Source organism: Bubalus kerabau, chromosome 5 (genome assembly GCF_029407905.1).
Source record: "Bubalus kerabau isolate K-KA32 ecotype Philippines breed swamp buffalo chromosome 5, PCC_UOA_SB_1v2, whole genome shotgun sequence".
NCBI lineage: Eukaryota > Metazoa > Chordata > Mammalia > Artiodactyla > Bovidae > Bubalus > Bubalus kerabau.
Genome location: NC_073628.1, coordinates 107,334,578 through 107,346,704, shown reverse-complemented (window position 1 = coordinate 107,346,704; position 12,127 = coordinate 107,334,578). Strand labels below are relative to the sequence as shown.

At 47.3% G+C, this 12,127-nt stretch overlaps 1 protein-coding gene across 1 annotated transcript in view; it reads left to right on the top strand.

The window, feature by feature from the left end:
• Positions 1 to 12,127, top strand: part of KAZN (kazrin, periplakin interacting protein) — a 1,028,616-nt gene that overhangs the window by 770,328 nt on the left and 246,161 nt on the right. The window lies entirely within an intron of this gene.

Sequence of the window (12,127 nt, the reverse complement as noted above, 5' to 3'; positions counted from 1 at the left end):
GGCTTTGGCATAGTCAATAAAGCAGAAATAGATGTTTTTCTGGAACTCTCTTGCTTTTTCCATGATCCAACGGATGTTGTCAATTTGATCTCTGGTTCCTCTGCCTTTTCTAAATCCAGCTTGAACATATGGAAGTTCATGGTTCACATACTGTTGAAGCCTGGCTTGGAGAATTTTGAGTATTACTTTCCTAGTGTGTGAGATAAGTGCAATTGTGCAGTAGTTTAAGCATTCTTTGGAATTGTCTTTCTTTAGGATTGGAATGAAAACTGACCTTTTCCAGTCCTGTGGCCACTGCTGAGTTTTCCAAATTTGCTGACATATTGAATGCAGCACTTTAACAGTATCATCTTTTAGGATTTGAAATAGCTCAAATGGAATTCCATCACCTCCACTAGCTTTGTTCATAGTGATGCTTCCTAAGGCCCACTTGACTTCACATTCCAGGATGTCTGGCTCTAGGTGAGTGATCACACCGTCGTGATTATCTGGGTCGTGAATATCTTTTTTGTATAGTTCTTCTGTGTGTTCTTGCCACCTCTTCTTAATATCTTCTGCTTCTGTTAGGTCCATACCATTTCTGTCCTTTATTGTGCCCATCTTTGCGCCTGCAATGCGGGTGACCTGGGTTCAATCCCTAGCTTGGGAAGATCCCCTGGAGAAGAATACTGGCTACCCATTCCAGTATTCTGGCCTGAGACTTCCGTGGATTGTGTAGTCCATGGGGTCACGAAGAGTCGGACACGACTGAGTCACTTTCACTACTTTCACTTTGCATGAAATGTTCCCTTGGTATCTCTAATTTTCTTGAAGAGATCTCTAGTCTTTTCCATTCTGTTGTTTCCCTCTATTTCTTTGCACTGATCACTCAGGAAGACTTTCTTACCTCTCTTTGCTATTCTTTGGAACACGGCATTCAAATGGGTATATCTTTTCTTTTCTCCTTCGCCTTTAGCTTCTCTTCTTTTCACAGCTATTTGTAAGGCCTCCTCAGGCAGCCATTTTGCATTTTTCTTGAGGGTGGTCTTGATCCCTGTCTTCTGTACAATGTCACAAACCTCCCTTCATAGTTCTTCAGGTGCTCTATCAGATCTAATCCCTTGAATCTATTTGTCACTTTCACTGTATAATCATAAGGGATTTGATTTAGGTCATACCTGAATGGTCTCGTGGTTTCCCCTACTTTCTTCAATTTAAATCTGAATTTGGTAGTAAGGAGTTCATGATCTGAGCCACAGTCAGCTCCTGGTCTTGTTTTTGCTGACTGTATAGAGCTTCTCCATCTTTGGCTGCAAAGAATAGAATCAGTCTAATTTCAGTATTGACCATCTGGCAGTGTCCATGTGTAGAGTCTTCTCTTGTGTTGTTGGAAGAGGGTGTTTGCTATGACCAGTGCGTTCTCTTGGCAAAACTCTATTAGCCTTTGCCCTGCTTTATTATGTACTCCAAGGCCAAATTTGCCTGTTACTCTAGGTGTTTCTTGACTTCCTGCTTTTTCATTCCAGTCCCCTATAATGAAAAGGACATTTTTTGTGGGGTGTTAGTATTAGAAGGTCTGGTAGGTCTTCATAGAACCGTTCAACCTCAGCTTCTTCAGCATTTCTGGTTGGGGCACAGACTTGGATTACTGTGATATTGAATGGTTTGCCTTGGAAATGAACAGAGATCATTCTGTCGTTTTTAAGATTGCATCCAAGTACTGCATTTTGGACTCTTTTGTTGACTATAATGGCTACTCCATTTCTTCTAAGGGATTCTTGCCCACAGTAGTAGATATAGTGATCATCTGAGTTAAATTCACCCATTCCAATCCATCTTAGTTCGCTGATTCCTAAAATGTTGACGCTCACTCTTGCCATCTCCTATTTGACCACTTTCCAATTCATGGACCTAACATTCCAGGTTCCTATGCAATATTTCTCTTTACAGCATCGGACTTAGCTTCTATCACCAGTCACATCTACAGCTGGGTGTTGTTTTTGATTTGGCTCCATCTCTTCAATCTTTCTGGAGTTATTTCTCCACTGATCTCCAGTAGCATACTAGGCACCTACCAACCTGGGGAGTTCATCTTTCAGTGTCCTATCTTTTTGCCTTTTCATGCTGTTCATGGCATTCTCAAGGCAGGAATAATGAAGTGGTTTACCATTCCGTTCTCCAGTGGACCACATTTTGTCAGAACTCAAATGACTTCCCTGGTTGCTCAGATGGTAAAGAATATACCTGCAATGCAGGAGACCAGGGTTCCATCCCTAGGTTGGGAAGACTCCCTGGAGGAGGACATGGCAATCAACTCCAGTATTCTTGCCTGGAGAATCCCCATGGACAGGCAGGCTACAGTCCATGGGGTCACAAAGAGTTGGACATGACTGAATACAATACACATGTATTCTTTGTGATGTTAATAGCTGCTCTTCAAAAGGTTTGTGTTAGTCCAGGTCCTCCAGGAAGCAAACACCAAGATGGGATTAAACATGCAAGGATTTTATTAGGGGAAATGTCTGTGTAAGGGAAACTGGAGGGAGCTGGAGAAGCCTGGTGAGCTGTCATCCCTCAGTGATAGAGAGAGAAGCATTGGATAGACACACTGTAGGTTGCCCTGCCACCTAAGGAAGGTTTTGCAAAGCTATCCAGGAATCCTCAAGCCAACACTAGTCATCAAAGTAGTCATCTGTCTCCCAGGAATGGGCCTGACTTTGTCATGCTCCATCACTGGCTAGGAATAACTCCGGGGAAGTGTGGCCTGTGTGCAAAGACAGCAGCAAGGTCGCTGGGTCAATGGCATTCCCTATATTTGGAAGAAGGCTAGGCATATTCCCATGATCAATGGAGGAAATTTGTATAGACATATAAGCTTTGAGATTGCTGTATTCTATAGTCTTGGGGACTTAGGATGTACTGGCATAGGAAAGTGGCCAAGAGGGCCTGCAATAATGCAGTCTGTTGAATTCAGCATTTCCCAAGTTTATTTGGCAAATGACTTGCCTGGTGGCTCAGATGGTAAAGAATGTACCTGCAATGCAGGAGACCAGGGTTCCATCCCTAGGTTAGGAAGACTCCCTGGAGGAGGACATGGCAACTGATTCCAGTATTCTTGCCTGGAGAATCCCCTCGGACAGGCGGGCTACAGTCCATGGGGTCACAAAGAGTTGGACACGACTGAACAACTAAGCACAGCACAAGTTTATTTGACTATGAAACCTCTTTTTCATAGGATGGTTCTAAGGCATAGAGTTTGAAATCCAGAGGTCTAAGTGTAGCCCAGGTGTTTCCAGGCCAAGAAAGAGAAAAAAAGAGAGAAGGGGAAAATGTACGAGAGAAATAGCTGCACATAGACAGAGAGAGAATGAACACAAAAACACAAGTCAAGGGAGAAATAGAATGTCACTGGTTGTTTCCAACACACCATGAGATATCAAAAATAAAATACACACACAAAGCATCTAGGCATTACTGGTCAGGGCTAGCATAGAAAACAAAGTTGTTTCATTTGACTAATAACAATCATGCCTTCTGTGTGCACCATGCTCTATAGTTTATAAGGCTCTTGCCCATTTGCCATCTCCTGTGAGTATCACCCCAGCCCTGCAAGTAAGCCTGGGCTTCAGAGTTATCACCCTCATTTTGTTGCTGGTAGTGACTGTGATCACTGTGATGAGATTAATAACTGTTGAATTCGCTGAGCACTCACTAAGTGCCTGGCACTAACTTAAGCAAGTTCACCTTTATTAACTTGATTATTCTTGAACAGGAAGGTGATTGCAGCTCAGAGAGCTTAAGTGACTGACTCGAGGTCACACAGCCATCAAGTTGCAGACCTTCATCCAAACCCACTTCTATCTGACTCCAGTCCCCTGTCAGCAAATAAGCTGCCTGGCCCCTCTGGCCTCTCCTGGCCCCTTCCTTGACCAGCACAGCAGTAGAAATATGCAGCCGCCTCTGAGCGGCTTTTTATAACCTGCTCTATATCACAGCAAGAAGTAGGCTCAGGGAATGTAAAGTAGATAGTGATTTTCCCCCTTTCTTTTACTGCCTTTGTTTATTGAGGGACAAATCATTGCTGTTTTCGTTTGTGTCTCTAGCACAATAAAAATAAAAGATACACTGGCAATCTGTTTAAAAGCTTATGCAATTCCAGAATTTGAGCTGTTGGATTTATGCCACACTCTGATCCCAGAGACTTCATGGTGCCAGCCATCCGGGCCCGCCAGGGGCCTCTGAAGTTGCCATGATCAATCCACACCAGGTGGCCACAAGCTCAGGAGGTGGCTGTGACCCCCATCTGCTGGCTCCAGAGGTGGACTTTGACCAGGGCCTCCGATCAATTAAGACACCTTGGTTTAATTGTTAGAGTTGATTTTTGGCTTCTAAGGCCAAAGAAGAGAGTCCCAGGCCTAGGAAGAGTCTGCTGCTTTGACTCCACCTCCACATTCCAGTCTGAGCCTTGGGCTCACAATAAAGTGGGTCAGTCTGCATCCACGCAGTACGGGAGGGAGAAAGGAGCTCCAGCGACAGGTGCCCCCTGTGTGTGTTTGCCCATCAGCCTCTCCTCCAATGACAGTCACAGCTTCGTGAGGCTGGGGATTTATCTGTTCCATTCAGTGCAGTGTACCCCGGCTTAGAACAGTGTCTGGTACATAGTAGATGCTCAGTGAAGGTTTGTTGAATGACTAAATGATTGTTACATGCACGTGGAAGACAGATACGAATTGCTGGAGTGGGCAAGGGGGCCCCCATGCCCAGGATGTGGCCCTACATCTCTCGATGTTTCTCCATGTCCACACTCAAGCCCTACCACGTCTCTCCTCTGCCTCCCCAGCCCTCCCCTCTCTTGTTTCTTCCCTTGTTTTTGCTGCCTTTTTCTGATCATCTTCTCCTCCCCAAGAGGATGTCACCAAGCTCAGACTTTCAAGATAAGGATCTGAGATAGGGAGACTCAGTTCCAGTTTTTCCTGATTGGCTTTGAGTCTGAGTCCTTTCTGTCTGAGCCTCAGTTTCCTCATCTGTAAAATGGGGAGAGTGTGTCCACTGCTGTGTCTCCCACAGAGGTGGTGCAAGGGCAGATGAGGGTGAGCTGGTGAGTGCAGAGGAGTCAGGAATGTTGGGGGGCTGTACTCCTGACTACCAGACCCTTCCTTGCCAGGGAAGCAGTAGCTTTCTCTGAGTGCATGTTGGGGTGCATAACGGGGTACCTGGAGGCCTGATTTTGGAGCTCTGCAGGAGGCACCCCAAGAGGGGAGCACAAACCTCCACTCCAAGAATCTGAAGCTGCAGATGTCGGATGTCAGTGAGACCGACAGTTCCATTAGGCAGCTGCCCGCTCTCCGCGTGAGTGATTAAAATGTCGCCATCCATCCCATGCGCTATATATCATCTCCCCAGCCTGGCACTTCATCAAGGGCTGTGTGAACACCGGGCATCCGCCGCATCTTCCGAGGGCTCCGCGAGGCAGGGTTGGCGGAAGACATCTGTGTCGTGTGTCCCGGGAGCACCTCGGAAACAAAAGACCGCGAAAGTGTGAAAGGCAGCGAAAGGGCCAGGTGCGTAGAGAAGGGCCAGCTAAGAGGGCCTGATACTGAAGCTCAAGGAAGTGGGGTCTTGGGTCAGGAGAGGTTTCCGGGAATCCAAGCAGTGGGACCTGGGGGCCCTCCAGTCCCTGCCCTCATTTTACACACCAGCAAACTGAGGTTGGGGCAGCCAAGCCCCCCATCCCTGCTTCAAGGCCATTCAGTTCAAGTCGAAACAGGGATCCTACATGCTTGCTGACTTGCATGAAGTGGTAGCCAGAGTCTCAGGGTCATGGGCTGGAATGAGAGCTGAAGTCTCCTGCCCCTCATCTGAATGTGTATTACCACTGTCATTCATTAATTCTAACCACTATTATCATCAACAGGATAATAACAAAAAATAATAATAGCTGCTAGCATCTTTTTAGTGTTTACTGTGGACCAGGCACTGTGCTAAGCTTGTGTCATATTAACACAGGTATTTCTGCTATAGTGTCATCTGTGAGTTCCTAGAAACCCCACCTTCTAGAAAATCATGCATTGAAAATTTCAGGGGGAAGGCCATTCCAAAACTGCAGGAACTTTGTAACTGGAGCACTCTGCAAAGATGCAGAAGATTCATAGGCAAGAACTAGCACAGCCAATTTGTATCCAGCTTCCCTAGGGGTCATTTCTCTGCATCTTTAAGGACACATATAAAGACTTCTGCTTTATCTTTTGAGAAGTTGATCCTGGAGGGCATTGCCTTCTGATAGAGACCATTTTCACCAAAATTAAAAATCAGATGCAGGCTGTCGCCTTTATCATTCATCCAGTGTTTTCATAGAAGGAGAAGCATCTTGGAGCTTTTCATCTCACTCACAGCTTGCCCGGATAGCTTCACAGAACAGATCACACACACTTCTGGAAGACACTAAATCAGTCACCACTTGCAGTAAAGGAAAGCACTTGGATAGATTTTCAACTTTTTTAGTTAATATCTTCATATGCTGCTGGGGCTTCCCTGGTGGCTCAAGGGTTAAAGCGTCTGCCTGCAATGCAGGAGACCTGGGTTCGATCCCTGGGTCGGGAAGATCCCCTGGAGAAGGAAATGGCAACCCACTCCAGTATTCTTGCCTGGAGAATCCCATGGACGGAGAAGCCTGATGGGCCACAGTCCACGGGGTCGCAAAGAGTCAGACACGACTGAGCGACCTCACTTTCATTTTCATATGCTGCTAAGGCTTTCTCTTTAATTTTAAGAAAGCTTGGCACAGATTGCTTCAAAGCATGAATCAGGGACTTTTCAGGGTGGCCCAGTGGTTAAGACTCCACACTTCCAATGCAGGGGGCAAGGATTTGATTCTTGGTTAGGGAACTAAGGTCCTGCATGCCATATGGTCAAAAGGTTTTTAAAATTATAATAGTAAATAAATCAATGAAATAAAATTGGTTCTTTAAAAAAATTGAAAAAAGTGAGAAACCAAAAATATTTTAAAAAAACAAAACGTGAATCAACAAGATGTCTGCAATCTCAGATCCTATTCCCTTATTGACCAGTCACATAGGAAGTGGTTCGGTGCTCATTAAATCCTCATCCTAACCCAAAGAGACAGGTGTTACTAAAATCATGCCCATTTTACAGATGAGAAAACCAAGGCTTAGGAAACGTCACTTGCTTAACCTACGCTGTTAGGAATTAGGTAGAGACTCTCCCTCACTGACCCCAAGTAACCCTCCACCTCACTGCCATGCTACTCACGGTGCACTTGGTTTCCTGTTTGGTTAGTTGGTTTCTTGTTTTTTGACCACTCAGCACTCCATGCAGTATCTTAGCTCCCCCACCAGGGATCAAACCCACGGTCCCTGCAATGGAAGTGAAGTCTTAACCACTGGACCACCAGGGAAATCCCCACATGTGCGTTTGTATTAGGCATTTTAAACTCCTTGACAGGGGCTGTGTTTTACTCCTTTTTGCAGCCCTAGCTCCTGGCATGATGCATTGCACAGGCCAGGAAACCAGGAAACATTTTCTTGGATGGCTATCACACTAGAGCGATTTCCCTCAGAGATGGGGAGAGGGCCGTCCCTGCCCAGGGGAGGTGGCCCTGCCTCTCCAGGCACCAGAATGATGCCCTAAGCAATGTGCACCTCCCTGAGCTCCCCAAGTCCCAGACCCTGGGAGTTCTATCCAGGCAGACCTCAGAGGTACTACAGATTCAGTTCCAGACCACAGCAATGAAGCAAATATCATAATCGAATCACACAATTTTTTTTTCATTTCCCAGGGCACATAAAAGTTATGCTTATACTCTACCATAGTCTGTTAAGTAAATAGCATTATGTCTAAAAAATAAAATGTATATGCCTTGATTTAAAAATACAAAAGAATCACAATAGTAATATATTAAAATTTTTATTAGAGTACAACTGATTTACAAAGTTGTGTTAGTTCCACAAGCGCAGCAAACTGCATCAGGTATACATATACATATATCCACTCTTTTTATTTATTTGTTTGGCTATGCTGGATCTTTGTTGCTGCTCAGGCTTTTCTCTAGTTTCGGTAAGCAGGAGCTACTCTTTAGCTGTGGTGCTCAGGCTTCTCATTGCCGTGGCTTCTCTTGTAGAGAAGCACAGGTTCTAGAGCTCATGGGCTCCCGTAGTTGCAGCTCCTGGGCTCTAGAGCACAGGCTCGATAGTTGTGGCGAGTGGGCTTAGTGGCTCTGAGGCATGTGAGATCTTCCCGGATCAGGGATCGAACCCATGTCTCCTGTAGGCAGATTCCTTACCACTGAGCCACCAGGGAAGCAGATTCTTTTCCCAGATAGATCATTACAGACTACTGAGTAGCGTTTTCCATGCTACACAGTAGTTCCTTATTAGGTATCTATTTTATATACAGTAATGTGATTATGTCAATCCCAATCTCCCAATTTCTCCCACCCTTTTCCCCCTTGGTAACCATAGTTTGTTTTCTACCTCTGTGACTGTTTCTGTTTTGTAAATAAGTTCATTTGTACCATTTTTTAAGATTTGACATGTAAGTGATATCATATATTTATTTGTCTTTTCTCTGTCTGACTTACTTTGCTCAGTAAGATCACTGATCACAGATCGCTATAACAAATATAATGTTAATGAAACCGTTTGAAATATTGTGAGAATTACCAAAATGCGACACAGAGACACACAGCGAGCTAATTCTGTTGGCAAAACAGTGTCAACAGACTTGATCAGTTTAGGGTTGCCACAAACCTTCAGTCTGTAAAAACCACAGTATCTGTGAAGTGCAATAAAGTGACGACATACAGTGTAACAGGTGTGCCTGCGTGGTTCCCTGGCTCAAATCACAGAAAGAAACCTGTATCCCCATTTGGAGTATGGGGTCAAGGGCCTGCCTTCCAGCACCTACAGGCAGCATCTCAGCCTTTCCCTGCTCTGTGTCCCCAGGGACCTCACCGTGCCAGACTCAGAGCAGCCCTCACACATGTTCATCTAGCTGGATTAACGGGGCCTCTGCCAAGTCGGCCCTTCCACTGTCGCATGAGTCAGTCCTTAATGTGCCTCCTTTCGTAGGCCCGAGCCTCATGCCTCTCTCCCAGGAAATGTCCCTACAGGCAAATCAGAGATGCTCGCTCCTAAGCGCACAGTGATGGAGCTGCCTCTGGTGGATCTTGCTGTCACCTTATCACACTGAGCTGGGGTCTGCCCAGGGGACTGCTGCTCAGGATCCTGCCAGGCCCATCGTGCCTGCCCCACAGCAAGGGGCTCTCCAGTGGTGAGTGGTGGTGCCACTCACCCACTTGCTGTCAGTCATCCTCAGCCCCTGCTCCTGGCACAGAATTTTCTGCCCCTGGAGAAGAATCTTCCAACTCCTCTGACCCTGTCCCAGCTCCCAGGGGCCAAATGTCACCCAACCATAGGGTCTGAAGGAGGGAAACTGTGCAGCTGTGCGGGGAGCAGGTGGAGCCGACAGGGTGAGGGGAACAGTAGGAATAAAGGTACCACGTCCAGAGGCTCATTGCGGTTCCCAGTTAGGGAGTCTTTGGGGTCACCTTGCTGGGCTTGCATCCTGGCTCTTCACCACCACCTGGGCATTGACTTAGCCTCTTCAGGCCTCAGTATTCTCAATCAGAAAGTGGGATGACAAGGCCTACACCAACAAGGAGACGCATGTAAAGCAGGGAGAAGAGGGGACTTCCTTGGTGGTCCAACAGTTAAAAATCCTCCTTCCAATGCAGGGGACACAGGTTCGATCCCTGGTCCGGGAACTAAGATCCCACATACTTTGGAGCAATTAAACCTGAGTGCCACAACTAGAGAGTAGAGTACCGCAACAAAAGGTCCTTCGTGACCCGACAAAGCTCCCACATGTTGCAGCTAAGACCTGATGCAGGCAAATGTGTGCGTGTGTGTACGCTAGAGTCATGCCTGACTCTTTGCAACCCCATGGACTGTAGCCCACCAGGCTCCTCTGTCCATGGAATTCTCCAGGCAAGAATACCAGAGTGGGTTGCCATTTCCTTCTCCAGGGGATCTTCCCAACCCAGGGATCAAACCCACATCTCTTATGTTTCCTGCATTGGCAGGCAGTAACCAAATAAATAAATAAATATTTTTTAAAAGATAAATAAAGCAGGCACAAGAGCACTGGACATACACAGCTGCTCAAGAGATGTGATCTCTTCCCGTGGGACTATATCTTGGGGGTGTATCTTTCTATGGGGCTGTATCTTCAAAGTCTCCCCATCTCTCCTTCCCTTTCTCTGCATCTCTAGCTCCCCATCCCTCCCATCTCCCTCCACCTGGGCTGGCATCTGGAGAGCTCCAGGTGTCTGTGTTTGAGGGTTTGACTTTCCTGGAGTCTTAGAGAGGAAGTGGATCCAGTCAACCCTGAGAGCTGAGCTGGGGCTGAGAGGGTGTGTAGACACAGCAAGAGGCAGAGCTCAGGTAGTCAGAGCTTGGGTCCTACCCAGAGGCAGCAGCTCTGTGATGTTCCCCCATCAGAAGGTTTGGCCCTCTCCCCACCTGCAAGCTCCACCCCCTCCCTCCCGGCCCCTGCACAAGGTGCTGCTGTGTGTCTGGGCTTGGTTAGCATTTCCAGCTTGTGCCCGTGCCAGGATTGGCCATGCTGGGCATATTTCCAAAGGGCCAGATGGTCTCACCGGGTTCATTTGCCCAGAGTTCATGCCACTGGCAGGAGATGACAAATATAAGCTTCAGAGGAGTGGCTTTGAAGTGGGGCCTGGGGGTTCTAGGGTATGGACTGCAACTTCTGTGATTAGAGACTTTTTTTTTTTTTGCCTCTGTGGTAAGATTGTGAGCTACCCTTTATTGAGTATGCCTGTGTGCCAGACTCCAGACGTCTTTATATAAGAGAGCTTAGCTTCTTGTTAGTCAAAGTGTGGCCATGGACCAGCAGCATCTGTAGGAGCTTGTCAGAAATGCAGAATCCCAGGGACTTCCCTAGTGGTCCAGTGGTTAAGAATCCTTGCAATGCAGGGGACGTGAGTTCAATCCCTAGTCGGGGATCTAAGACCTCACATGCCGTGGAGCAGTGAAAGATCCCACGTGATGCAATGAAAACCGCACATGCCACAAGGAAGACCTGACACAGCCAAATAAATAAATATTTAAAAAAGAAAGAAACGCAGACTCCCAGGCCCCTCCCAGATCTGCTGAATCAGAATCTACATTTTAACCAGGTCCCCAGGTGATTCCTGTGTTCAAATGAGGTTTGAGAAACACTGAGCCAGATTTTGTATTACTTTTCCAGGTGAGGACCCTGAGAGCCAGAAAGAAGAAATGAGTTGCCTAAAATTGCAGCTGGGGAGTGGGCAGGGCTGAGCTGTGAATTCATCTGGCTTGCTTCCAAATACATCCTTCCTGTACTCCAGGCTCTTGTGGAGGATCCAGAGGAAACTTCCTCTGGGACTGTGGGTTAGTGGGTGGGGGTGTCCGTGGAGGGATCATTACACAGTGTGGCCGTTGCTGTGATGAGAAGGTTCACGGGCTGCTGAGTCCAGGAAAGATGTCCAACAGGAGGGGACAAGTGAGATCCAAAAACCATGCCAGAGGGACTTCCCTGGAGGGCCACAGGGTGCTGACCTGGTTGGGAAACTAGATCCCACATCCCACAGCTAAAAGGACCCTGCACGCGGCAACTAAAACAAATAGCCAACCAGCGGGACCTGCCAGACAGCACCTACCGGGTGCTGGAATCGTTCCCAAAACTGTGCATGCACTGATTCAGAGTCCTCGCTCCCCTGGGTGAAGCAGGGACCACCGGCAGCCCCACTTCTCAGGTGAACATCTGAGGCACAGGTCATCTGCACAGTCCTGCAGCTAACGCAGATGGTAGAGGTGGGATTTGAACCCAGGCAGTCTGGCTCTCCTCCCCACACAGTCCTGCCTCTTGGTGGGAGAACAGTGTTCCAGGCAGATGGAACAGCATGAACAAAAGAAAGAAATTTTCTTACCTAGTGAGTAAATAGCTCTGACTTGGTGACTGCTCTGGGCTCTAGCCGCATCTCCTGGCCCCTCTCCCAGCCAGTCCTGCCACTGACCCAGAATTAGCTGCTCGAGGAAGCTGGGGGGCCTGGACAGGGGCCACTTGGCTCATATTGGTGCCAACACAG